The 25289-nt window shown below is 37.2% G+C and overlaps 1 long non-coding RNA gene and 1 pseudogene across 3 annotated transcripts in view; one reads left to right on the top strand and one right to left on the bottom strand.

Moving 5' to 3' along the window:
- The window catches only part of LOC146403501 (uncharacterized), a 161200-nt gene that overhangs the window by 23888 nt on the left and 112023 nt on the right, over positions 1-25289 (bottom strand). The gene's annotated exons all lie outside the window — the stretch shown is intronic.
- On the top strand, positions 6215-7051 carry LOC100517280 (olfactory receptor 5BS1-like; annotated as a pseudogene).

The raw sequence follows: 25289 nt of genomic DNA, 5'->3' as shown, positions 1-25289 counted from the left end.
AAATGGTCATATAAGTAATAAAATATCAAGATTTGGGGCAGGATGGAGGCAAACAAACTTTTAAATCAGTTCCACAATAGCTATATGGGGCTCATTCATCAGATTGGAGATTGAAATGAAATGATCCATGTGATCCTTTATGCTCCATACACTCCTGTGATTCTAAAAGTCTGGCTTACCTGTTTGCATCAATGTGAGAGAGTGTGGATAGGAGTATGTGTGCATGTAAGCATACATTGAGGGTGGAGTTTTGTCACACCTGAGGAAGACCACACTGCTCTCCAGCTAACAGAAGAGTTTATAGAACCCCACCCCCACCCCCCCATATGCTCCTCTTTCCCCATTCCACAATAGTGGCAGGAGTTTGTGGGGGTTCAGATAACTGCTGCTATTTCTTCATGAATACAGATAACTGCCCAGATCCCTGAGGCCCTCGTTACTCACTCTCAGTCTTTAAGACCCTGCCTGGCATATGGGTACCAAGCAGAGAAAGACTAGAAAAAATGATAAGAAATCACACTTACTGGCCAGGAACCCTCATTAGAACCAAAAGAGATAAGGGAAGAAGAAAAGGAATATGGCCAAAGCTTCTTAAAGGTACTGACTCAAACCAGAGCCCATGCATACCAACACTTTAGGCCTTATTCAAACTCAACCCCAGGTGACTATTTAACTGCCTTAAGCACACAGTTTTCAACTGGTTGGGAAAGAAAACCAGCTTTTCCTGAGACCTGAGTTCTTTGAGCATTCCACATCATTCACTCTCAAAGTGACACGGAAGGCAATGACTCAGGTCTCCAGGCTACAGGTAGACTCAACAATCCTTCTCAGTGCTTCCCATCCACCAGATGTGAGGAATATTATTAGGCAACTGTTCATACCTTTCATGGCACAGTAGAGGGAACTGAGCTTAAAAAGAAGCAGCAAAAAGTACCTTGCCAAACTCACAAAAGTAGGTTATGACAGAGCTGGGAGGAGATATTTATGAGGTTGAGCAGTTTGCCAGTTTATTAATTTGTAATCTGTCCTTTCCCTTCATTTATAAAACAAAGCTTAAAAGTCCTTTGGGATTGAATGGAGTGAGGGAGCTACAACTCCTGGATGGGCAGCTGAATGGAGCATTTCTGAATTATGGGTAACAGTGAATTTGGAGTATTCCATGGTGGGAGATTTCCTTGCTAAATGCCAGGATCTTAAACTGAAAGTAATGTGAAAGGTCATTTAGTTCAGGACCCCGTCTCCAAGCAAGACCACATCTGTAGAAAGTAGAGCCTAGTTGTGCAGCTCCTTAGAATTTTTCAGAGATAAATTCCTTAGACTTTTTCAGAGATAAATCAAAATCTCTAATTTTCCTTTACGTTCTTGTCAGAAAACAAGATTTTTTGAAAGTTATCATTATCTAAAAGCATAAACACCTTGTGTCTACAAAGACTTACTCAGGGAGACCACAAAGTCTGCAACTGGGGTAAGAAATGGAGAAGAACGAACCCCTTTCATACCTCTTTGTTCTGACTCCACAAGAGCATAGCATCCTTCATTTCAAGACTGTTTCTTCCCTTAAAACACTTCCTGTCCTTCCTTAACAGGGGCCTTTCAATGCAGAGAAACCCTAGCCTCCAACCTGTCCGGTGGCCTCAGGACCACATCTTCCAGTCACATTTCCTAGACCACAAATCTGGGATTAAAGAGCTAGTAGACAAAAGGCAGAATTAACTAACAGAAAAGTCAAATTACTTGAGCCATATCCATTCTCAGCTGAGCATCCAAGACTCCTTCTTGAAGAAATGGCTGCTCAGATCAAGTTCCGTTTTGTTAGAGTATAGACAGCAGAAAGAGAATAGGAAGAGAAAGTGGTTACAGGTATTTTGCTGGAACTTAATTAATTGCTGAGTTTGAAGCAAAAGGGTAGAATGTGGATTCCATATTACTTCCCCCATAAAGATATTTTTCAATGAAAGTAAAACAAGACAACTGTCTATTCTGTTCTTATCCTAACAACTCGGCTGTTTATTTTTTCATTGTTAATTCCACATAAGCCCTTATTGTGTGCATATTTTTACATAATTAATGAATTTATACTAATCATGTATTCTGATCTTTTTTACTAGGTATCATGAATATTTTATGTTTCTGTCTCTCCTCTATAATTATCATTTTCATCATTAGATAATATTCTGTCATGTATTTCTATAAAAAATATAGTAGGTGTTGCCCAGTGATTAGATCTTTTAGGTTGATCCTTGTGTTACTGTCTTTTAAAAAACCCTGGAATATATATTTTCACACACAAGCTTTTTCTCTTCTTTTGAATCATTTATTTATTTAAGATAAAGTCCTAAGAGAGAGCTTAGATTTCATATTGCCAAAATTATTATACCAAATATAATGCTACTAACAATGTATAGGTTCATGTAAGACTAACCAAATCTCATCAGCACTGTGTATTACAATTTAAAAAATATTAATTTCCATATAAATTAACAAATATAAAACAGTATCATCATCTGACTTTAATTTGCAAATAAAGTAGAGATCTCACATATATATTTCTAGTATTTTCATAGGAGTTTAGAATAGTCATGCATTCACTACTTTAATTTTGCCCCAGGAATTGCAGCAGAGAGAAACTGAATACAGACAGGCCACATAAAACTTCTGGAATCAATGCTAGATGATGAATCCGAAAGGAATTCATACAGTAAATACTGTAAATATTGTAGAAGGTCAGGGAAAGAGGGAAATTTTTAAATATTGAGGAGACAATTAAAAGAGTAACAGAAATACGTTAGGTGGAACCTAGGGAGACTGCCCTGTGCCCCGCATCATGTTTAGACTAAACCTAGAAAAATCAATTGACTTGTTAAAGATCATGGCTGGTTAAACTCGTTCTTAGCAGAAATAGAGTTCATATATAATAAATTACTTTTGTTTTTCAATCATTTTTACTCCATTAAGGAAATGTTGTTATCTCTATTTTTTCTAGCAGTGTAACCAATCCTAAGGTAAACTGACAAGTCCAAGGTTCCCAATCTAAGCCAACTGGGGTTGGAGTTAGAACCAGAAACCAGACTTCAAGGCCTGTCGTTATATAGTTTGTCTTGTAAATCTGGGAGATCACTCTAGTGAGAAAACTTTAAGATTCAAATTTGCTCCTCAACCAAAGTCTGACTGCCCCGAGAGTAGGTGAGGCTCACATCAAGTCCTCTGTCTCTTTGTACAGCCCCCTTATCATCAATTAAAGACTGCGACAGAGACCTCAAGCTGCCCTTTCTTTACAAGAGGACACAGGCCATAGAGTGTATGTGACATTTCCCTTCCCAAGGGAGCTTATGGTCTCACTAATGCAGTTGCCTAGGAATCATATAATTATTTATTTTTTTCATTCTTTTACATATTCGATAATTAAAAAATATTTTATGATCACCTATGTGTGGTACATTAAAAATAGAATAGGCCTGTGTGAAAGCTAGCCTTATGGTGCTTTTATACATTTATTTTATAAACTTCTACTAAGTACCTACTAAATGCCAGGCACTGTTGCTACCTTCTGAGGAGATGATGAAAATACTGACATAGTCTGTCTTTGTGGAACTTACTCAAAAATCAGACAAACATGAAACAAATTCATTTGGTCACTCAACAAATACCTACTGAGCACTTTTTACATGCCAGGCACTCTTCTAAGTGCTAGAGATATAGTAATGATCAAAAGAGACAAAAATCTTAAATAAATGTGTTAAGTATCAGATGCTGTTAAGTGCTATGAAGACAAAGCAGGGTAATAGGATAGAGGTTGTCTACAGGAGAAGGATACAGGTGGAGGGAGGCTGGGGAAAACTTTCTTATATACTCTAAAAAGTGGGTTTTTAATTTTTTTAAGGGTGGTGCTATTTTTGATTCCAAATTAAAGTTGGCAGGAAATAAAGTATCATTAAAATTAACAATTCGAATATAAATGTTTTCATCAGTCATGTTGCTCTTTTAAGTCAACTCACAAGTCACCTTCCAGGACCTGAGAGTGGGCTCTTGTCTAACACTAAGAAATGCATTGTCCGAGGAGATAAACGTGCTGACAAGGCAAAAGACTTTACCAGGAAGGAGTGCCTGGGTGGAGAGCAAGGAGCAGGGTGAGGGAACCCAGGAAAACTGTTCTGCCTTGTTGTTGGCAATTTCAGATTTTATGGGAATGGGATTAGTTTCTGGGTTGTCTCTGGCCACTTGTCTTACTCAGCCCATACTTGGTCTGGCTCAGGGTCTTTTTGGTGGTGCGCATCTCTTACCCCTGTTTTTTTTTTTTTTTAATAATTATAACAAGCAAAATAAAAGAGAAACAAGTATACCAAAAGAAAATTACCATGTCAGGATGGAGAGCAAGGGTTTCCCCCATGTCTTGAGCTGAGACATGACAGTTGTTAACAGGATAGGCAGAAAAAGAGAAATGCAGTTGATGGATGGGTTGGTAAGTGCTGGAAGAAGGAGTTACAAGTCATGTCTCCCTCACTGGGCCTCAGTCTCCTCACCTGTAAATACAGAACATTGGGCTCCATGACCTCCAGTGGCCCTTCAGATCAGAGAGGCATAGGTCTGTAATTGGCCATGCTGAATGAGTGCAGGGGTCCTTTGTGAATTTCTCTTCCTCTCTTTTCATTAGATTTTTCTGTTCTATGAAACTGTCCTAGACCATCTTCAGTTAGAAGTCAGCTCTTTCTGGGTAAGCTTGTTGATGATTTTTTTATCGCACATATTCAGCCCAAAATTTTCCTGAGCTTCAAGGACCCAAGCTGCAAGTGCCTCTTGGATATCCCATCACTGTCTCAAAGGCTTATCAAACGCAACAGATTCAAAACTGAATTTATCATCTTTCCCTCAAACATGCTCATTTTCCTGGGTCACCTATTTTAATGAATGGGAACACTTAGTCACTAAAGACAGAAAATTTAGAATCATTTTTTATTCACTTTCTTTCACTCTAACATCTAACTAGTGATGAAACCCTTTTGAATACAACTAATAATATCTTTCAAATCTGTCTCCTCTAATCTTCCCTCACTGCTACAGCCTCTGTTAGCCCCTCACTATCTCTGACCAGGGATACTGCAGTGCTTTCCCAGTTCTCTTTCCACAGATGTTTTTATGGATTACGACCTCACTTCCTTCAAATTTTTGTACAAATGACACTTGGGAAGTTCAGCTAGTCCTTCCCTGACCTCTCTATTTTAAACTGAAAACCTCATGGCCTTCCTCTATCTCCACATTAATAGTCTTTCTTTCCCTGATCTATTATTTTAAATAGCACATAGCATCTCCTAACACATTACAGTTTTGTCTTTAATTTTTCACCTGTCTTTCCCAACTAGAATGTAAACTATATGAAGACAGAGATTTTTGTCTGATGTGTTCAATTGTGCATCCTAGAATTCTGTAACTATGCTTGTCACATAGAAGATACTTGGTAAATGTCTACTAAATGAATGAATTCATTGCCTCCAGCTCACCTTCTACATGTCCAGTGGGTGAATGTTTCTAAATTACCAACCTGATCACATGGCTCTCAGGCTTGGCATCACATGCCCCCTTTTATTACCCCATACCCACCCATACTAAACTGATGAAGTCCTCAGAGAGGTGCTATTATCACATCTCCCTGTATTTGATGACATCATTTCCTCTGCCTGGAATGCCATCTTCCACTTTGTCTATTTAGTGGGGTGAGTATTAGTCAGGCTTAAGCATTTTGCATCTCTAAATGTTTACTAGGTCATTCAGAGGTAACAATTCACATTTGTGCCATCACTGTATCTTGTGTATTATGTTATTATAGCCTTTATTTTGCTTTTTTATGTATCTATCTGCACCTGTCAAGTTCTAAGCCCTTTAAGGGCAGAAGTCATGTTTCATGCAATTTTGTATCCTCAGGATCTAGTACAGTGCCCAGTACTTAGATGCTTTTTAAATATTTCCTGAATAAATGGGTATTAAAGGTGAAAGAACCAATTATGGAGGAGGGACTTTGGAATGCCGCATGCCTCCAGAGTTGAAGTAGTGATAGGGGTGATGGGTGTGACACAGAGGGAAACTCCTTGGCTTCGTAGTTTTTATATTTATACTGTTAAGCTGGAAGTCACATTTTTTTCATAAGAGGCAGTACTTTTCATCTGGAATGACTCAACTGAATTTTATTTCTTTTTAGGGCCAGTATCACTAATCATGAAAAAATCTCACCATCATTACTGAGATTGTCCTCATGGGATTTTCCAGAAATCCCAGATCCAGAGTATGCTTTTTACATTGTTCCTGGTGATATATTTCTTGACCCTGATGGGGAACCTGATGATGATCCTGATTAGAACAGATTCTCACCGTAAAACACCCATGTACTTCTTCCCAGGTCACCTGTCATTTCTGGATCGCTCCCTTTCTTCAGTAACCATGCCAAAGATGCTGCAGAACTTATTAACTCAAAAGAAAACCATCTCTTCATGGGGCTGCATGACTCAGAGTTTTTCTCATATTCTCTGGGAGCACAGAGGCCTGCCTACTTTCTGCCATGGCCTATGGCCACTATGCTGCCATCTGCCACCCTCTTCTCCACACTGTAGTTAAGAACAGGCCTCTCTGTGTAGGGATGGTGATTGCATCGTGGGCAATAGGGCTCTTAAACTTGTTACCAAACAGTCTCTTCACTTACAACTGAAATTTCAGTGTCATCCCTCACTTCTGCTGTGAGCTGCCTTCACTCTTCCCTCTGTCCTGCACAGATCCTACTGGCAATGAGGCCCTTCTTGCTGGGCCATGTGCACAGTTAGGATTTGTAACACTTCCCCTGATCCTCTTCTCTTATTCTATAATCATCTCTGCCATTGTCAGCATCCATTCTTCTGCGGGCCAAGTCAAAGCCTTCTCCACATGTTCTTCCCCCCTCATGGTGGTGCTCTTGTTCTATGGGACAGCTCTATTTAGGTACATGACCCCTCTCTTGGGCTTCATGTTGGAGTGAGTGGTCTCCATTCAATCAGTTGTGATCACATCCTTGCTCAATCCCCTCATTTAAAGGCAGCTCTGTATAGAATATTGAAGCAATAAATGTGCCCCTCTGTGTATGGAGGATTCATGTTGTCTTTGGTCTGAAGACAATGAGAAAACATGGTCAGGGGATGTAGAACATTAATGATTAACTTGATCACTTTAAAAAATTTGCCATTTGGTGAATATAAACTCTTAGGTCTGGGTAACAGAAGTTTAAGTGTTTCCTTATTTTATTGTATTTGGTAAGAAAATAAAATAAAGAAAAATAAAGTGAAGACTAAGAAAATAGGTATACTGGGATAGAATAGTATAGATAGAGTCCAAATCTGTTTGCCTTGTTTTCCAAGTAGTGTGGAGCTCTAAGCACTAAAAGAAAGAAAACAAAACAAAAAGGGAGTTCCTGTTGTGGCTCAGCGGAAACGAATCTGACTAGTATCCAAGAGGAGGCAGGTTCGATCCCTGGCCTCGCTCAGTGGGTTAAGGATGAGGCATTGCCATGAGCTGTGGTGTAGGTTGCAGACGTGGCTCAGATCCCATATTGCTGTGGCTGTGGCATAGGCCAGCAGGTAGAGCTCTGATTGGACCCCTAGCCTGGGAACCTCTATATGCCGTGGGTGCGGTCCTAAAAAGACAAAGGAAAGAAGGAAAAGATGGGAGTATGAAAGTCACTTCAAAGTGAGAACTAGTTACTAATTGAAGATGGATTGAATGAGAGTTGCTTCAGTCACCTCACCCAGAGAAACCTAAAATGTTGATGTGCCTGATTAGAGTTACTAACTTTCTAGTTGCCAAAAGGCAAACACAGCAGTTGGCAGGGACTGCCCTAACCCAAAGGAGTAAGAACTGTGTCACGCGTGTTGGTGGTAACATTTTGAGTGTTTGGGAAGGGATCTAGCTGTTTTGCAACTAGATTGGAGATATCCATAGAGGAGTCCCTGTTGTGACTCAGTGAGTAAGAACCTGACCAGTATCCATGAGGATTCGAGTTCAATCCCTGGCCTTGCTCAGTGGGTTAAGGATCTGGTATTGCTACAAGCTGCAGCTCGGATACAGTGTGGCTTGTGGCTGTGAAGTAGGCCGGCAACCACAGCTCTGATTTGACCCCTGGCCTGGGGATTTCCATATGCCACAGGTATAGCCCTAAAAAGCCACCCAAAAAAAAAAAAAAAGAGAGAGAGAGATCCTTGGAAAACAAAGTAGCGAATGTCTGTGCTGCTTCAAAACCATGTTTTCATTCAACCCAAGAATACCAAATCAATTAATCCACTTGGTGTCTGATGGTCCAAGTCAGCCAAACCCATCTTGAGCCCATTGCCCATTATTGCTTTGACAATTAATGTCATTTGATACTCAATCAAATAAATTAGTTTCTTGTCACAAAAGTTTCATGGGTGAGGGGACAATAAGCTCACAACCCAGGCTGGCTCATATGACTCCTTTAATGAAATAAAATGCATCACTGTGTTTACCCTTGTAGGCATTAAACAAAAGTAAGATTTTTTTTTTCCATTAGCATCTTCTTAATTTCTTAAAACTCAGTAAATATTGTTGGTTTGCTTTTTGTTTTTATCATGAACTTTTAATCTTAAACATATAATAAGTTCTATAAAATTAGTAGGGGGGTGTATACTGGATGAACAAGAGAAGTACTTTTAAAATAATAATTTCAGAAAAATGTATTTCATTTTTAAGTATACTTGTGAAATATGGATAATGGTGATGTATCAATAGTAATTACCTCTCAGGTCAGTTATTCTAAGGATTAATGTCATCTGATTTTTGTCAATAAAAAGGAGTTTTTATACAGATTATAGCCAGTACCTCAAGTGAAGCATCTTGTTCTCCCTTAAGTGATCTGATTTCAAGATATAGTTAGGAGAGAGAATTAACATGACTTATTGACTCCTCAAATAAAGGAACAGTTACTAATAACATCATTCTGCTCCCCCTCCTTTTAAAAAATATTCTTAAGAGAAGGTCTCCAAAGTGGACCTATTTAGGTATTTAGGTATAGTTTATGGACATAATGGGAACGGCATTCTTCCCCAGACCAAACCCTAATAAAGGATATGAAGTCACTTAAACTGGCATCAATAGTATATCATCTGCATCTTGCAACCATTCCGTTCCTCATCTGCACCTTTGAGAGATGGGTCCAAGGATTAATCTATACTTAATCTCCCCTCACTTAGGAGACTGAGACAGTTATTGGCACAAGTTTCTGTGTGTGCTTGCCATCTGCTTCTTTATTTTCAATTCCTCCTATAGGTCTCTATACAATAAGATCCCTCACCAGCCACTCACATATACATTATGAATTAGGTTGGCAAGCGCATGACTTACGCTCAAACTGTGATCCCTTGTCACTCTCAGTCTCCCTCCTATCTTTCCACTGTAAGTATTTTATAATCTTGATTTATATTGCCAATTAGCTTGCATAAATATTGGTATTAATTCACAGTCCAACCAGCAGTATATTAGAGGGCTTGACAGTATATCTGCCAGGCCTGAGAATAATTTTTAAGTCATGTTTAATATTTATCAATTTGAAATGTTTAAGATGCTAATTATTTCGTGTATTTGCATTTATTTTTCATCATAAATAATATTTAATATTTCTCAAATGTCTGTTAAATATTGATATTTCCTCTTTTATTATTAGCATGCCATTTTCCTATTTTCTTACTGCATTCATAGTATTTTTTATTTGATGTGTTTAAGAAGGATATTAATTTTTGATATAAGTTGTTGCACCTTTTCAAAGTTTGTTCTACATACTTTACTTTTTAAATTGTGTTATGTAGTCATTTGTGTTATGTAGTCATATCTATTTATCTTTCCTTTAGTGTAATTTTCTCTGCTTTTAAGCTTAAAAGTCCTTTGCCATCTGTGTCCAAAATTTTTCTTCTAGCTTTTAGGTGTGCTTTTTTCCATTTAATTTATCTGGAATTTCTCTTGCCCATTCCAAACAAACAATTGGTTCAGGGTGGCAAGGCTAGACACAGAAATGAATGAGGAACCAAGAAGAGGCATCCAAGAGCTAAATACACTATTTGATTTCTCTACAGCAGGTTTGCAAATAGAATTAGGAAGAGGCTGCTTAAATAGATCTGAAACACAACTTCTGAATTATTCCCTTGACTTATGTAAGGGTAGGGAGGAAAAAGTGAAGTATGTTTTGATCTACTCCTAGGTCTTAAACTATCAACTATAATCTTAAGATTCCCCCAAACTATAATTCTTTTTTTTTCCTTTTTTAAAAAAAATTTATTTTTATTACTCAATGAATTTATTACATTGATAGTTGTACAATTCAGTTTTATAGGATTTCCATCCCACACCCCCAGCGCATCCCCCCACACCACAACCTCTCTCCTTTGAAACCATAAGTTTTTCAAAGTCTGTGAGCCTGTGTCTATTCTGAAAAGAAGTTCATTGTGCCCTTTTTTCAGGTTCCACATGTCAGTGAAAGCATCTGATGTTGGTGTCTCATTGTTTGTCTGACTTCACTTAGCAGGATAATTTCTAGGTCCATCCATGTTGCTAAAAATGCCATTGTTTCGTTACTTTTAATGGCTGAGTAATATTCCATTGTGTATATGTACCAAATCTTCTTGATCCACTCCTCTGTTGATGGACATTTAGGTTGTTTTCATGTCTTGGCTATTGAAAATAGTGCTTCAAAGAACACGGGATTACATGTGACTTTTCAACTCATGGCTTTCTCTGGATAGATGCCCAGGAGTGGGATTGCTGGATCAAATGGGAGTTTTCTGAGGAATCTCCATACTGTTTTCCACAGTGGTTGCACCAATTTACAATCCCACCAACAGTGTATTAGGGTTCCTTTTTCTCCACACCCTCTCCAGCAGTTATTGTTTGTAGACTTTTTGATGATGGCCATTCTGGCTAGTGTAAGGTGATACCTCGTAGTGGTTTTGATTTGCATTTCTCAAATAATGAGTGATGTTGAACATCTTTTCATGTGTTTTTTGGCCATCCATATGTCTCATTTGGAGAACTGTCCGTTTAGATCTTGTGCCCACTTTTTGATGGGGTTGTTTGTTCTTTTGGTATTGAGCGGTCGGAGGTGCTTAAAAATTTTGGAGATTAATCCCTTGTCAGTCACTTCATTTGCGAAGATTTTCTCCCATTCTGTGGGTAGTCTTTTCATTTTGCTTAGGGTTTCCTTTTCTGTGCAGAATCTTTTAAGTTTAATTAAGTCCCATTTGTTTATTTTTGTTTTTTATTGTCATTACTCTAAGGGATCAATCTGAGACGATGTTGCTGTTGTTTTATGTGGGAGAGTGTTTGGCCTATGTTTTCCTCTAGGAGTTTTATAGCATCTGGTTTTATATCTAGATCCTTAATCCATTTTGAGTTTACTTTTGTGTATGGTGTTAGGGAGTGTTCTAATTTCATTCTTTTACATGTGGCTGTCCTGTTTTCCCAGCACCACTTATTGAACAGGCTACTTTTCTCCATTGTATATTCTTGCCTCCTTTGTCATAGATGAGTTGACTGTAGGTGTGTGGGTTTAATTCTGGGCTTTCTATCCTGTTCCACTGATCTATATTTCTATATTTGTGCCAGTACCATATGGTTTTGATATCTGTTGTTTTGTAGTATAGTCTAAAGTCAGGGAGCATGATTCCTCCACTCCATTTTTCTTTTTCAGGATATCTTTGGCTATTCTGGGTCTTTTGTGCTTCCAAAAAAACTTTAAAATATTTTGTTCAAGTTGATAGGGATTGCATTGAATCTGTAGATTGCCTTGGGTAGTATAGTCATTTTGATAATATTGACTCTTCCAGTCCAAGAGCATGGTATGTCTTTTGATCTGTTTGTGTCATTTTTTATTTCTTTCATCAGCATCTTACAGTTTTCAGAGTACAGGTCTTTTGCCTCTTTAGGTAGGTTAATTCCTAAGTATTTTATTCTTTTGGATGTGATGGTAAATGGGATTGTTTCCCTAATTTCTCTTTCTGATATTTCATTGTTAGTAGATAGAAATGCAGTCGATTTCTGTGTATTAATTTTGTATCCTGCGACTTTGCCAAATTCATGGATGAACTCTAACAGTTTTCTGGTAGTCTTTAGGATTCTCTAGGTATAGTATCATGTCATCTGCAAATAGTGATAATTTGACTTCTTCCTTTCCAATTGGATTCCTTTTATCTCTTTTACTTCTCTGATTGCTATAGCTAGGACTTCCAAAACTATGTTGAATGGTAGTGGTGAGAGCAGACATCCTTGTCTTATTCCTGATCTCAGTGGGAATTCTTTCAGCTTTTCATCATTGAGAATGATGTTCACTGTGGGTTTGTCATACATGGCCTTTATTATGTTGATGTGTTCCCTCTATGCCCACTTTTTGCAGGGTTTTTATCAGAAATGGGTGTTGGATTTTGTCAACAGCTTTTTCTGCATCTATTGAGAGGGTCATATGGTTTCTATTCTTAGGTTGCTAATGTGGTGTATCACACTGAGGGATTTGTGGATATTGAAGAATCCTTGCATCCCTGGGATAAATCCCATTTGATTATGATGTACAATTCTTTTAATATATTGTTGAATTAGGTTTGCTAGTATTTTGTTGAGGATTTTTGCATCTATGTTCATCAGTGAAATTGGCCTGTGGTTTTCTTTCTTTTTTTGTGGTATCTTTGTCTGGTTTTGGTATCAGGGTGATGGTGGCCTCATAGAATGAGTTTGGAAGTGTCCCTTCCTCTGCAATTTTTTTGGAATAGTTTCAGAAGAGGAGGTGTTAGCTCTTCTCTAAATGTTTGATAGAACTCACCTGTGAAGCCATCTGGTCCTGGACTTTTGTTGTTGGAAGTTTTTTCATCACAGTTTCCATTTCAGTTCTTGTGATTGGTCTATTCATCTTTTCTATTTCATCTTGGTTTAGTCTTGGAAGATTATACTTTTCTAAGAATTTGTCCATTTCTTCTAGGTTTTCCATTTTATTGGTGTATAGTTGCATATAGTAGTCTCTTGTGATCCTTGGTATTTCTGTGATAACCATTGTTACTTCTCTTTTTTCATTTCTAATTTTATTGATATGAGTCCTCTCTCTTTTTCTCTTGGTGAGTCTGGCTAAGGGTTTATCAATTTTGTTGATCGTTTCAAAGAACCAGCTTTTCGTTTCATTGATCTTTTCTTTGGTTTTCTTCGTTTTTATTTCATTGATTTCTGCTCTGATCTTAATGATTACTTTCCTTCTGATAACTAGATCTTGTCTATTCTTCTCTCTCTAGCTGCTTTGGATGTAAAATTAGGTTGTTTATTTGAGCTCTTTTCTTGTTTCCTGAGGTAGGCTTGTATTGCAATAAACTTTCCACTTAGAACGGCTTTTGCTGCATCCCATAGGTTTTGGAGTGTCGTAGTTTTACTGTCATTTGCTTCTAGGTATTTTTCAACTTCATCTTTGATTTCTTCAGTGATCCACTGGTTGTTTAGTAGCATGTTGTTTAGTCTCCACATGTTTGTGTTTTTTGCAGTTTTTTTCTTGTTGTTGATTCCCAGCCATATAGCATTGTTGTCGGAAATGTTGCTTGATATGATTTCAATTTTCTTAAAGTTACTGAGGCTTGATTTGTAGCCCAAGATGTGATCAATCTCAGAGTTCCGTGTGCACTTGAGAAGAATGTGTATTCTGTTGCTTTTGGATGGAATGTCCTATAAATATCTATTAAGTCCATCTGGTCTAGTGCTTCATTCAGGGCCTGTGTTTCCTTGTTGATTTGTGTCTGGATGATCTATCCATTGCTGTAAGTGGGCTGTTAAAGTCCCCCCGTATTATTGTGTTATTGTTGATTTTTCCTTTTAAGGTTGTTAGCAATTGCCTTGTATATTGTGGTGACCCTATGCTGGCTGCATAGATATTTAAAATTGTTATATCTTCTTCTTGATCATTATGTAGTGTCCTTCCTTGTCTCTTAAAATATTCTTCATTTTAAGGTCTGATATGAGTATTGCTACTCCAGCTCTCTTTTGATGCCTGTTTGCATGGAATATTTTCTTCCATCCTCTCACTTTCAATTTGTATGTGTCCCTAGAAGTGAACGGGGTCTCTTGAAGAAAGCATATATAGGGATCTTGTTTTTGTATCCATTCAGCCAGTCTGTGTCTTTTGGTTTGGGCGTTTAGTCCACTAACATTTGAGGTAATTATTCATATGTATGTTCTTATTGCCATTTTATTAATTGCTTTGGATTTGGTTTTGTTGCTCTTTTTTCTTCCTTTCTTCTCTTGTTCTCCCCTCTTGTGGTTTGATGACTTTCTTTAGTGTTGTATTTGAGTTGATTTTGCTTATTTGTGCATCAGTTGCAGAGTTTTGATTTGGAGTTGCCCTGAAGTTTTGACATAGGAGTCCTTCTCTCTCTCTCTCTCTCTCTCTCTCTCTATATATATATATATATATATATATATATGAGATTGTTTTAAGTTGTTGGTCTCTTAACTGCAAGTGCATCTCCAGTGTCCTGCATTTGTACCCTCCTCTTCTCACGATTTCTGATTTTGGTAGCATAATTGTGGGTGTATGATTTCATATCTTTACTGCATATATGCCTTTACTGATGAGCCTTGTCATTTGTGGTATTTTTGTTTCTAGTTGCGGCCTTGGCTTTTCTGCCTAGAGAAGTTCCTTTAGTGTTTGTTGTAAGGCTGGTTTAGTGTTGCTGAATTCCCTTAGCTTTTGCTTATCTGCGAAGGTTTTGATTTCTCCTTCAAATCTGAATGAGAGCCTTGCTAGGTAAAGTAATCTTGGTTGGAGGTTTCTTCCTTTCACCACGTTAAGTATATCATGCCACTCCCTTCTGGCCTGCAGAGTTTCTGTTGAAAAATCTGCCCATAACCTTATCGGGGTTCCCTTGTATGTTATTTGTTTCTTTTCCCTAGCTGCTTTCAAGATTTCCTCTTTGTCTTTAATTTTGGTCAGTTTGATGAATTTGTGTCTCAGGGTGTTCCTCCTTGGGTTTATTTTATATGGTACTTGTTGCACTTCCTGGATTTGAGTGAGTGGTTCCTTTCCCATGTTGGGGAAGTTTTTGGCTATCATCTCTTCAAACATTTTTTCTGTCCCTCTCTCTCTCACGTCTCCTTCTGGCACCCCTATAATATGGATGTTTGTGCATTTAACATTGTTCCAGAGTTCTCTGAGACTCTCTTCATTTCTTTTGCATCTTTTTTCTCTTTTCTGTTCTGCATCCGTGATTTCCAGTAGTCTGTCCTCCACCTCGCTTATTCATTCTTCTGCCTCCTGTATTCTCCTGTTGGCTGCTTCTAGTGAATTTTTTATTTCAGTTATTGTATTTTGCATCTCTTCTTGCTTAAGTTTTATATCTTGTATTTCTTTGCTCGGTGTTTCCTGTAAATTATCCATCTTTGTCTCCAGTTTATTTCCAATGTCTTGCATCATCTTCAGCATCAACAGTCTAAAGCCTTTTTCCTGGAGGCTCAGAATCTCCTCATGGCTTAGCTGTTTTTCTGGGGTTTTTTCCTTTTGCCCTTATCTGAGTTATAGTTCTCTGTCTTTTAATTTTTGTAGGTTTTTGGTGTGATGACCTTTTTGCAGATAATAGAGTTGTAGCCTCTCTTACTTCTGGTGTCTGCCCCTCTTGTGGCTGAAGTTGGTATAGGGGCTTGCTGTAGGCTTCCTGATGGAAGGGACTGGTGTCTGTCCACTGGTAGGTGGAGCTGATTCTAATCCCTCTGGTGGGTGGGGCTTTGTCTCTGGATGGGATTAGAGGCGGCTGTGTGCCTGGGGGGGTCTTTAGGCAGCCTGTTTACTGATGGGTGGGGCTGTGATCCCACCTGGATTGTTGTTTGGGCCTGGGGACTCAGCGCTGATGTGCAGGGCCAGACTTTCCCAAAATGGCCACCTGCAGAGAAACGCACATTGATGAATATTCCCAAGAGCTTTGCCTCCAATGCCCTTCCCCACAACAAGCCACATTCACCCCCTTTTTTCCCAGGAGATCCACCAAGAACTGCAGTCAGGTCCAACCCAGATTTCTATGGAGTCTTTGCTTTGCCCTGGGACCCAGGGCATGTGAAAGTCTGTGTGCACCTTTCAAGAATGGGGTCTCTCTTTCCCCCAGTCCTGTGGAGCTCCTACGCACAAGCCCCAATGGCCTTCAATGCCAGATGTGCCAGGGGCTCTTTGTCCCAGTGCCAGATCCCCAGGCCTGGGGATTTGACATGGAGCCCCAGAACTCTCACTCCTGTAGGTGAGTTTCTGTGATACAGTTACTTTCCAGTCTGTGGGGCTTCCCACCAGGGAGGTATGGGGTTGCTTATATCATGTAATCACTCCTCTTACCTCTTGTTGTGGCCTCCTCATTGTCCTCTGAAGTAGGATTTCTTTTTGAAAGTTTCCAGTCCATTTGGTTGAAGGTTGCTCAGCATTTGGTTGTAATTTTGTTGTTTTATGAGAGAAGTTGAGCTCCAGTCCTCAGGAATAAGGTTTGTTTGTGTGTGTGTGTGGCCATTTTCTTGAGCTGCTCCCACAGCATATGAAGGTTCCCAGGCTAGGGGTCCAATCAGAGCTGTAGCCACCAGCCTACACCAGAGCCGCAGCAACACGGGTTCTGAGCCACGTCTGCAAACTACACCACAGCTCATGGCAATGCTGGATCCTTAACCCAATGAGCAAGGCCAGGGACCGAACCCACAACCTCATGGTTCCTAGTCGGATTTTTTAATCCACTGTGCCATGACAGGAACTCCAGGAATAAAGTTTTTAAATTAAATATGTACATCGTATTTTAAACATAATGGTATTACACACTTAATAGACTGAAGTATAGAGTAAATCTAACTTTTGCATGCACTGGGAGACAAAAAATTTGTGTGAATTGCTTTATTGTAATATTCTCTTTCTTGTGGTAGTCTGGAACTGAACCTGCAATATCTTAGAGGCATGCCTGCATACTAGAAAAAGGTAAAGACCTCAAAAAAATAAAAATAGAACTACCATATTACTCAATAATGGCTCTACAAAATAACTACAAAGCATTTAGTAAGATGACATTTAAATACATATCAAAAATAACCCTAAATATATGGGTTGAATTCACCAAGTAAAAGGTACAATGCAGCTGGATAGATAAAAACAAAATCACACCGTATGCTGCCTACTACAGACTCACTTCAGATTTAAGGAGGTACACAGGCTCAAAATAAGGGTTGGAAAAGATATTCCATGCAAGTGGAAACCAAAGGAAATTGGTAGCTGTATTTGTATCAGACCGAATAGGCTTTATGCCCATCACTGTAACAAGAGTCAAGGGAAGATCATTATATGAAGAGGTAAATTCATCAAGAGTATATTACAATCATAAATTCATACATACACACACAAACAACATAGAGCACCTAAATATTTTAAGTAAATGCTAGCAAATTTGAATAGAGACATAGAAAACAATGAACTAATAGTAGAGTTTTTCAGTACCCCATTTTCAGCAATGGATATGTCATCCAGAGCCCCCCAAAAAATCAACAAGGAAATGTTGGATTTCAGTTGAACTTTAGACCAAATGGACTTAACAAACATTTATAGAACATTTCATCCAACAGCAGCAAAATACACATTCTTTTTTTTTTTTTTTTTTTATTATTATTTTCCCACTGTACAGCAAGGGGGTCAGGTCATCCTTAGATGTATACATTGCAGTTACAGTTTTTTCCCCCACCCTTTCTTCTGTTGCAACATGAGTATCTAGACAGAGTTCTCAATGCTATTCAGCAGGATCTCCTTATAAATCTATTCTAGGTTGTGTCTGATAAGCCCAAGCTCCCGATCCCTCCCACTCCCTCCCCCTCCCATCAGGCAACCACAAGTCTCTTCTCCAAGTCCATGATTTTCTTTTCTGAGGAGATGTTCATTTGTGCTGGATATTAGATTCCAGTTATAAGTGATATCATATGGTATTTGTCTTTGTCTTTCTGGCTCATTTCACTCAGGATGAGATTCTCTAGTTCCATCCATGTTGCTGCAAATGGCATGATGTCATTCTTTTTTATGGCTGAGTAGTATTCCATTGTGTATATATACCACCTCTTCCTAATCCAGTCATCTGTCAATGGACATTTGGATTGTTTCCATGTCCTGGCTCTTGTGAATAGTGCTGCAATGAACATGCGGGTGCATGTGTCTCTTTTAAGTAGAGCTTTGTCCGGATAGATGCCCAAGAGTGGGATTGCAGGGTCATATGGAAGTTCTATGAATAGATTTCTAAGGTATCTCCAAACTGTTCTCCATAGTGGCTGTACCAGTTTACATTCCCACCAGCAGTGCAGGAGGGTTCCCTTTTCTCCACAGCCCCTCCAGCACTTGTTATTTGTGGATTTATTAATGATGGCTATTCTGACTGGTGTGAGGTGGTATCTCATGGTAGTTTTGATTTGCATTTCTCTTATAATCAGCGATGTTGAGCATTTTTTTCATGTGTTTGTTGGCCATCTGTATATCTTCTTTGGAGAAATGTCTATTCAGGTCTTTGGCCCATTTTTCCATTGATTGATTGGCTTTTTTGCTGTTGGGTTGTATAAATTGTTTATATATTCTAGAGATTAAGCCCTTGTCCGTTGCATCATTTGAAACTATTTTCTCCCATTCTGTAAGTTGTCTTTTTGTTTTCTTTTTGGTTTCCTTTGCTGTGCAAAAGCTTTTCAGTTTGATGAGGTCCCATGGGTTTATTTTTGCTCTAATTTCTATTGCTTTGGGAGACTGACCTGAGAAAATATTCATGATGTTGATGTCAGAGAGTGTTTTGCCTATGTTTTCTTCTAGGAGTTTGATGGTGTCCTGTCGTATATTTAAGTCTTTCAGCCATTTGGAGTTTATTTTTGTGCATGGTGTGAGGGTGTGTTCTAGTTTCATTGCTTTGCATACAGCTGTCCAGGTTTGCCAGCAATGCTTGCTGAATAGACTTTCCTTTTCCCATTTGATGTTCCTGCCTCCCTTGTCAAAGATTAATTGACCATAGGTGTCAGGGTTAATTTCCGGATTCTCTATTCTGTTCCATTGGTCTGTCTGTCTGTTTTGATACCAGTACCACACTGTTTTGATGACTGTGGCTTTGTAGTATTTCTTGAAGTCTGGGAGAGTTATGCCTCCTGCTTGGTTTTTGTTTCTCAGGATTGCTTTGGCGATTCTGGGTCTTTTGTGGTTCCATATAAATGTTTGGATTGTTTGTTCTAGTTCTGTGAACAATGTCATGGGTAATTTGATAGGGATTGCATTGAATCTGTAGATTGCTTTGGGTAGGATGGCCATTTTCACAATATTGATTTTTCCAATCCAGGAACATGGAATATCTTTCCATTTCTTTACATCTTCTTTGATTTCTTTGATTAAAGTTTTATAGTTCTCGGCATATAGGTCCTTTACCTCTTTGGTCAGGTGTATTCCGAGGCAAAATACACATTCTTAAGTGCATGTGAAACATTCTCCAGGAAAGATCATATGATAGGCCACAGAGGAAGTCTTTGATTTAAGAAGATCTAAATCATACCAAGTATCTTTTCCAACCACAATGATATGAAACTAGATATCAACAACAAGAGGAAAGCTGGAAAATATGCAAACCTTTGGAAACTATAAACACAATCCTGAACAATCAATTGGTCAAAGAAGAAATTAAAATGAAAGCACAAAATATCTCAAATAAATGAAGATGGAAATAAATTCTCAAACACTTCCCAAAAAAAATCATAAAAGAGGAAACACTTCCAAACTCAAAACATGAGGCCAGCATTACCCTGATATCAAAATCACATAAAAATACTATAATAAGACTAAAGCCCAATATTTCCATTAAATACAGATGCAGAAATTATCAATAAGATATTAGCAAACCAAATTCAAGCACATATCAAAAAGTTCAGATACCCTGATCAAGTGGGATTTGTTCCTGGAATGCAAGGATGCTTCAACATAGGCATATCAATAAATATTGTATATCACATTAATAGACTTAAAGATAAAAATCATATCATATCAACAGAAATAGAAAAAAGCATTTGATAAAATTTAGCATCCTTTCATGAAAAAACCGTCAAGAAATTAGTTATAGAAAGGAACATCAATATAATAAAGGCCATATATGAGAAAGCAAGAGCTAATATCATAATCACCAGTAAAAGATTGCAATCTTTTTTTGTTAACCAGGAACAAGACAAGAGAGGCCACCATCACCACTCTCAGGACAGTATTGGATGTCCTAGCTAGAGCAAGTAGGTAAGGTATAGAAATAAAAGGCATCCACATTGGAAAAGAATTAAAATTTTTGTTATTTGCAAATGATATGATCTTATTTATAGAAAATCTTAAAGACTCAACCAGAAAACTGTTGAAACTAATCAACACATTCAGTAAAGTTGCAGGATATAAAATCAACATATCATAATTAGTTGCATTTCTATAAACTAACAGTGAAATAGCCTAAAAAGAAATAAGGAAAACAATAGCATCAAAAAATAAAATACATAGGAATAAATTTAACCATAGAAGTGAATGATCTATATAGTGAAAACTACATATTTTGACAAAATAAATTAAAGAAAACACAATCAAATGTAAAGGGATCCCATGTTCATGGATTGGAAGAATAAGTACTGTTAAAATACCCATACCTCCCAAAACAATTTATACAGTTAATGCAAACCCTACCAAAATTCCAGTGGCATTTTTTCACAGAAATAGACAATTCTAAAATTTGTATGAAACTATGAAAAACTCAAAATAGCCAAAGCATTCTTTTTTTTTAATTTATTTTTTTATAATTTTTTTATTTTCCCACTGTACAGCAAGGATGTCAGGTTATCCTTACATGTATACATTACAATTACATTTTTTCCCCCACCCTTTCTTCTGTTGCAACATGAGTATCTAGACAAAGTTCTCAATGCTACTCTGCAGGATCTTCTTGTAAATCTATTCTAAGTTGTGTCTGATAAGCCCAAGCTCCCGATCCCTCCCACTCCCTCCCCCTCCCATCAGGCAGCCACAAGTGTCTTCTCCAAGTCCATGATTTTCTTTTCTGAGGAGATGTTCATTTGTGCTGGATATTAGATTCCAGTTATAAGTGATATCATATGGTATTTGTCTTTGTCTTTCTGGCTCATTTCACTCAGTATGAGATTCTCTAGTTCCATCCATGTTGCTGCAAATGGCATGATGTCATTCTTTTTTATGGCTGAGTAGTATTCCATTGTGTATATATACCACATCTTCCGAATCCAATCATCTGTCGATGGACATTTGGGTTGAAATAGCCAAAGCATTCTTGAGAAAGAACAAAGCTGGAGGCCACACTTCCTAATCTCAAACTGTACTACAAACTCTAGTAATTTAAACAATATGTCATGGGCATAAAAACAGACACACAGACCAAAGAAGAGAACAAAGAGCCCAGAAATACATCCCACATATATGGTCAACTAATATTTGACAAGGGAGCCAAGAATATTCAATGGGAAAAAGATAGTTTCTTCAATAAATGGCATTGATAAAATTATGTAACTACATGTAGAAAAATGAAACTGGACTCCTATCTTAGACCACTCACAAAAATTAACTTGAAATGGAATAAAACTTAAACATAAGACATGAACCTCTTTAAACTCCCAGAAGAAAACATAGGGGGAAAATCTCTCTGACATTGGTCCTAACAACATTTTTTTGTGTGTATATGACACCAAAAGCACAAACAACAAAAGCAAAAACCAAGAAGTAGGACTACATCAAACTAAAAAGCTTCTACACGACAAAAGAAGCAATCAAAAAAATTGAAAGGAAACCTATGGAATGAGAGAAAATATTTGCAAACCATATATCAGATAAAGGGTTAGTATTTGAAATATATAAAGAACTCGTATAATTCAAATACAACAACAAATAATGATTTTAAAACAGCCAGAGGAACTGAATAGACATTTCCCAAAGAAGATATCCAAATATCCAACAGGTATGTTAAAGGATGCTCAACCTTACTAGTCATCAGGGAAATGCAAGTCAAAACCATAATGAGATATCATCTCATGCCTGTTAGCTTGGATCATCAAAAAGATAACAGATAACAAGTGCTGGTAAAGATGTAGAGAAAAGGGAACACTGTGCATTGTTGATAGGAATGTAAATAGTGCAGCCACTATGGAAAACAGCATGTATGTACCTCAAATAATTAAAAATAGATCTAGCAATCCTACTTCTGGGTAAATAACCAAAGCAAATTAAACAGGATATTGAAAAGATATCCATACTTATGTGCTTATTGAAGCATTATTCACGATAGCCAAGAAATGGAAACAACCTAAGTTCCCATCAACAAATGAATGGATAACAAGTATGTGGTATGCATACAATCAAATATTATTCAACATGACAAAGAGGAAGTCCTGCCATTTGGAACATGGATAGACCTTGATATTATGCTAAATGAGATCAGATAGAGAAAAATACTGTATGATATCCCTTATATGTGGAATCTAAAACAGCTGAATTTATAGAGTATTATTATGGTAGTCACCACGACAAGGAGGTGTATGAATTGGGGGAGATATTGACCAAGATGTACAAACTTACAGTTAGAAGATATATAAGTTCTAGAGATCTAATGCACAGCATAGTGATTACAGTCAACAATTATGTACAATGTACTTGAAAGTTGCTAAGAGATTAGGTCTTAAATGCTCTCAGGACAAAAAAAGAAATGACAGTTATGTGACATCATAGAGATACTAGGTAATACTGTTATAGTAATCATATTATAACATGTAAGTGTATCAAGTCAACACTTTGTAAACCTTAAACTTACACAATATGTCAATAATATCTCAATTTTAAAAAGTCATTGGATAAAGCAGTGCTTTGAGAAAAATTAGAGCTTTAAATGCTTTATATTAGAAATGAAAGAAGTCTAACATCAATGATATAAGCTTCCACCTTAAGAAGCTAGTAAAAGGAAATTATGTTCAAAATAATCAGAAAGAAGAATATTGTAAGGATAGGAATTGAAGTCAAGGAAATACATAATGAACAAAAAAAAAAGGAAAAAATTAAATAAAAACCCTTTCCTTTAAAAAGATCATTGAAGTGATAACCCTTCAGCAGAACTGGTCAATATCAACAATGAAAGGAAATTCAATACAAATTCCACCAGTATTAAAACAATAATTAGGGAATATTTTGAACAACTTATTCTATCAAAGTTGACTACTTAGGTAAAATAGAAAAAATCCGTAAAATATGTAAATTCTCAGAACAGGGAAAAGAAGAAAAGAAAATATCAATAGTCTGATGTCTTTTTTTAAAACTTGAATGAGTAATTAAAAACCTTCCTGCAGTTCCCATTGTGGCGCAGCAGAAAAGAATCCGACTAGTATCCATGAGGATGCAGGTTCCATCCCTGGCCTTGCTCAGTGGGTTGGGGATCTAATGTTGCTGTGAGCTGTGGGTGTAGGTCACAGACGTGGCTTGGATCCTGCATTGCTGTGGCTGTGGCATAGCTGTGGCATATAACTCCAATTCAAACCCTAGCCTGGGAACTTCCATGTGCCATATTAAAAAAAAAAAAAAAAAAAAAAAAAAAAAAGCCTTCCCACAAAGAAAACATCAAGCTCAAATGCCTTCGCTAGTGAATCCTATTAAACATTTAAGGATGACAAAATACCAGTCTCACAAAAATATTTCCAAAAATAGTGGAGACACACACACACTACTGTATCATGCTATTTTTAAGGGATTTTTAAGTATATCAGATTTTGGTATCCATGGGGTTCCTGAAATCAACCCCTGGGTTGGATACTGAGGCATGATTGCTTGTAATATTTGGATGATCATTTCCTTAAAGACTTGGCAGAAATCACAATGAAGTACCCCGAGCTTACTGCTTTTGGAAATGGGAGAGGAGGAGAGACAGGAATGGGAGAGGAGGAGAGGCAGGACCGGGGACAGGAATCAATGACAATTCTTTTCTAATATTTATATTGTAATTATAATATTATAGTGTCTGTTTCTTCTGTATCTGTGGTTAGTTACAGATTATCATTTTTCATTTTGGTGATTTTTTTTTCCTTTTTTATTGAGTTAATTAGGTTTATCTGCTTTCATCATAATTTCTTCATAAGACAAACACTTGGATTTATTAAGATGTATCTTTTAATTGATTTATTTCAGCTTATACTTCCTGACTTTCTTTTTAGTTTCCTCTATTTATTTTGGCAGTGTTTATTTTTATTTTTTGGTCTTTTTAGGGCTGTACCCCTGGCATATAGAGGTTCCCGAGCTAGGGGTCAAATCAGAGCTGCAGCTGCAGCCCTACACCGCAGCCACAGCAATGCTGGATCTGAGCCGCATCTGCAACCTATACCTGCAGCTCACAACAATGCCAGATCCTTGTTCTTTCTTCATGATTAAGTAATTAAGGCTATGAATTTTTCTTTCTATTTCCACATATTAATATTCCGTCATAGTTGATATAAAGTGCTTATCAAAACATTTGCTAGATATTTTCAAATTTTGGTTTTGATTACCTGACACAAGTCTTTATAAGAATTGTACAGATGGCAAGAATGGTTTATTAGTTTGAAATTAAATTCTTGTTTTATTGCATTTGACAAAATGTCATCTATTTTTCTTTTTTTTTTTTCCTATTTGGGAAATTTTATTAAGATATTCTTTCTAGCCAAATAAAATATATAGTTCATCTCTAAAAATACACTTGAGTTACAGAGTTCTAAATCTAATTAGATTTCATTACAAAGATCATCTACATTTTTTTCTTTTCTGGGTCTAGGATGAACTGAATAGTTGAATTAAAGTCTCCTTTTATTGTTTCATTATATTTCTGATATTTATAATTATTTTGGAGGTTTTATTGTTTTTTTTTTTTGAAACAGCTACTCAAGATAATTCTTTATCATGGGGAATAGTCACTGTTAAAAAATGCTCCTTTTTGACATGAGTAATATTTTTAAGAACAATTCAACATTATCTGTTACTAAGATCTTAACTTTCCATTTGTTTCAATTTATTCGGTATAACTTTATCTATCCCTGTACTTTATTATGGAATAATTTTAATTGTGTATATTTCTTGACTATACCGCATCTTTAGGTCTCACTTATAACCTAAAATGAGGCATTTTTATTTTAATAAGTGAGTTTACATTGTTTACACTTATTGATATTGTTCAGGAATAGGATCCTTTATCTGCCTCTAAAGTAGTCACTTTAGTTGTTTGCTCTAG

Source organism: Sus scrofa, chromosome 5, assembly GCF_054392235.1.
Source record: "Sus scrofa isolate SSC_HxYL_T2T_F1_AM1 chromosome 5, Sscrofa_HxYL_maternal_Yorkshire_Landrace_v2.0, whole genome shotgun sequence".
Classification (NCBI taxonomy): Eukaryota; Metazoa; Chordata; class Mammalia; order Artiodactyla; family Suidae; genus Sus; species Sus scrofa.
Note: the sequence above shows the minus strand (reverse complement) of the source record. Positions and strands in the feature narration are given on the sequence as shown.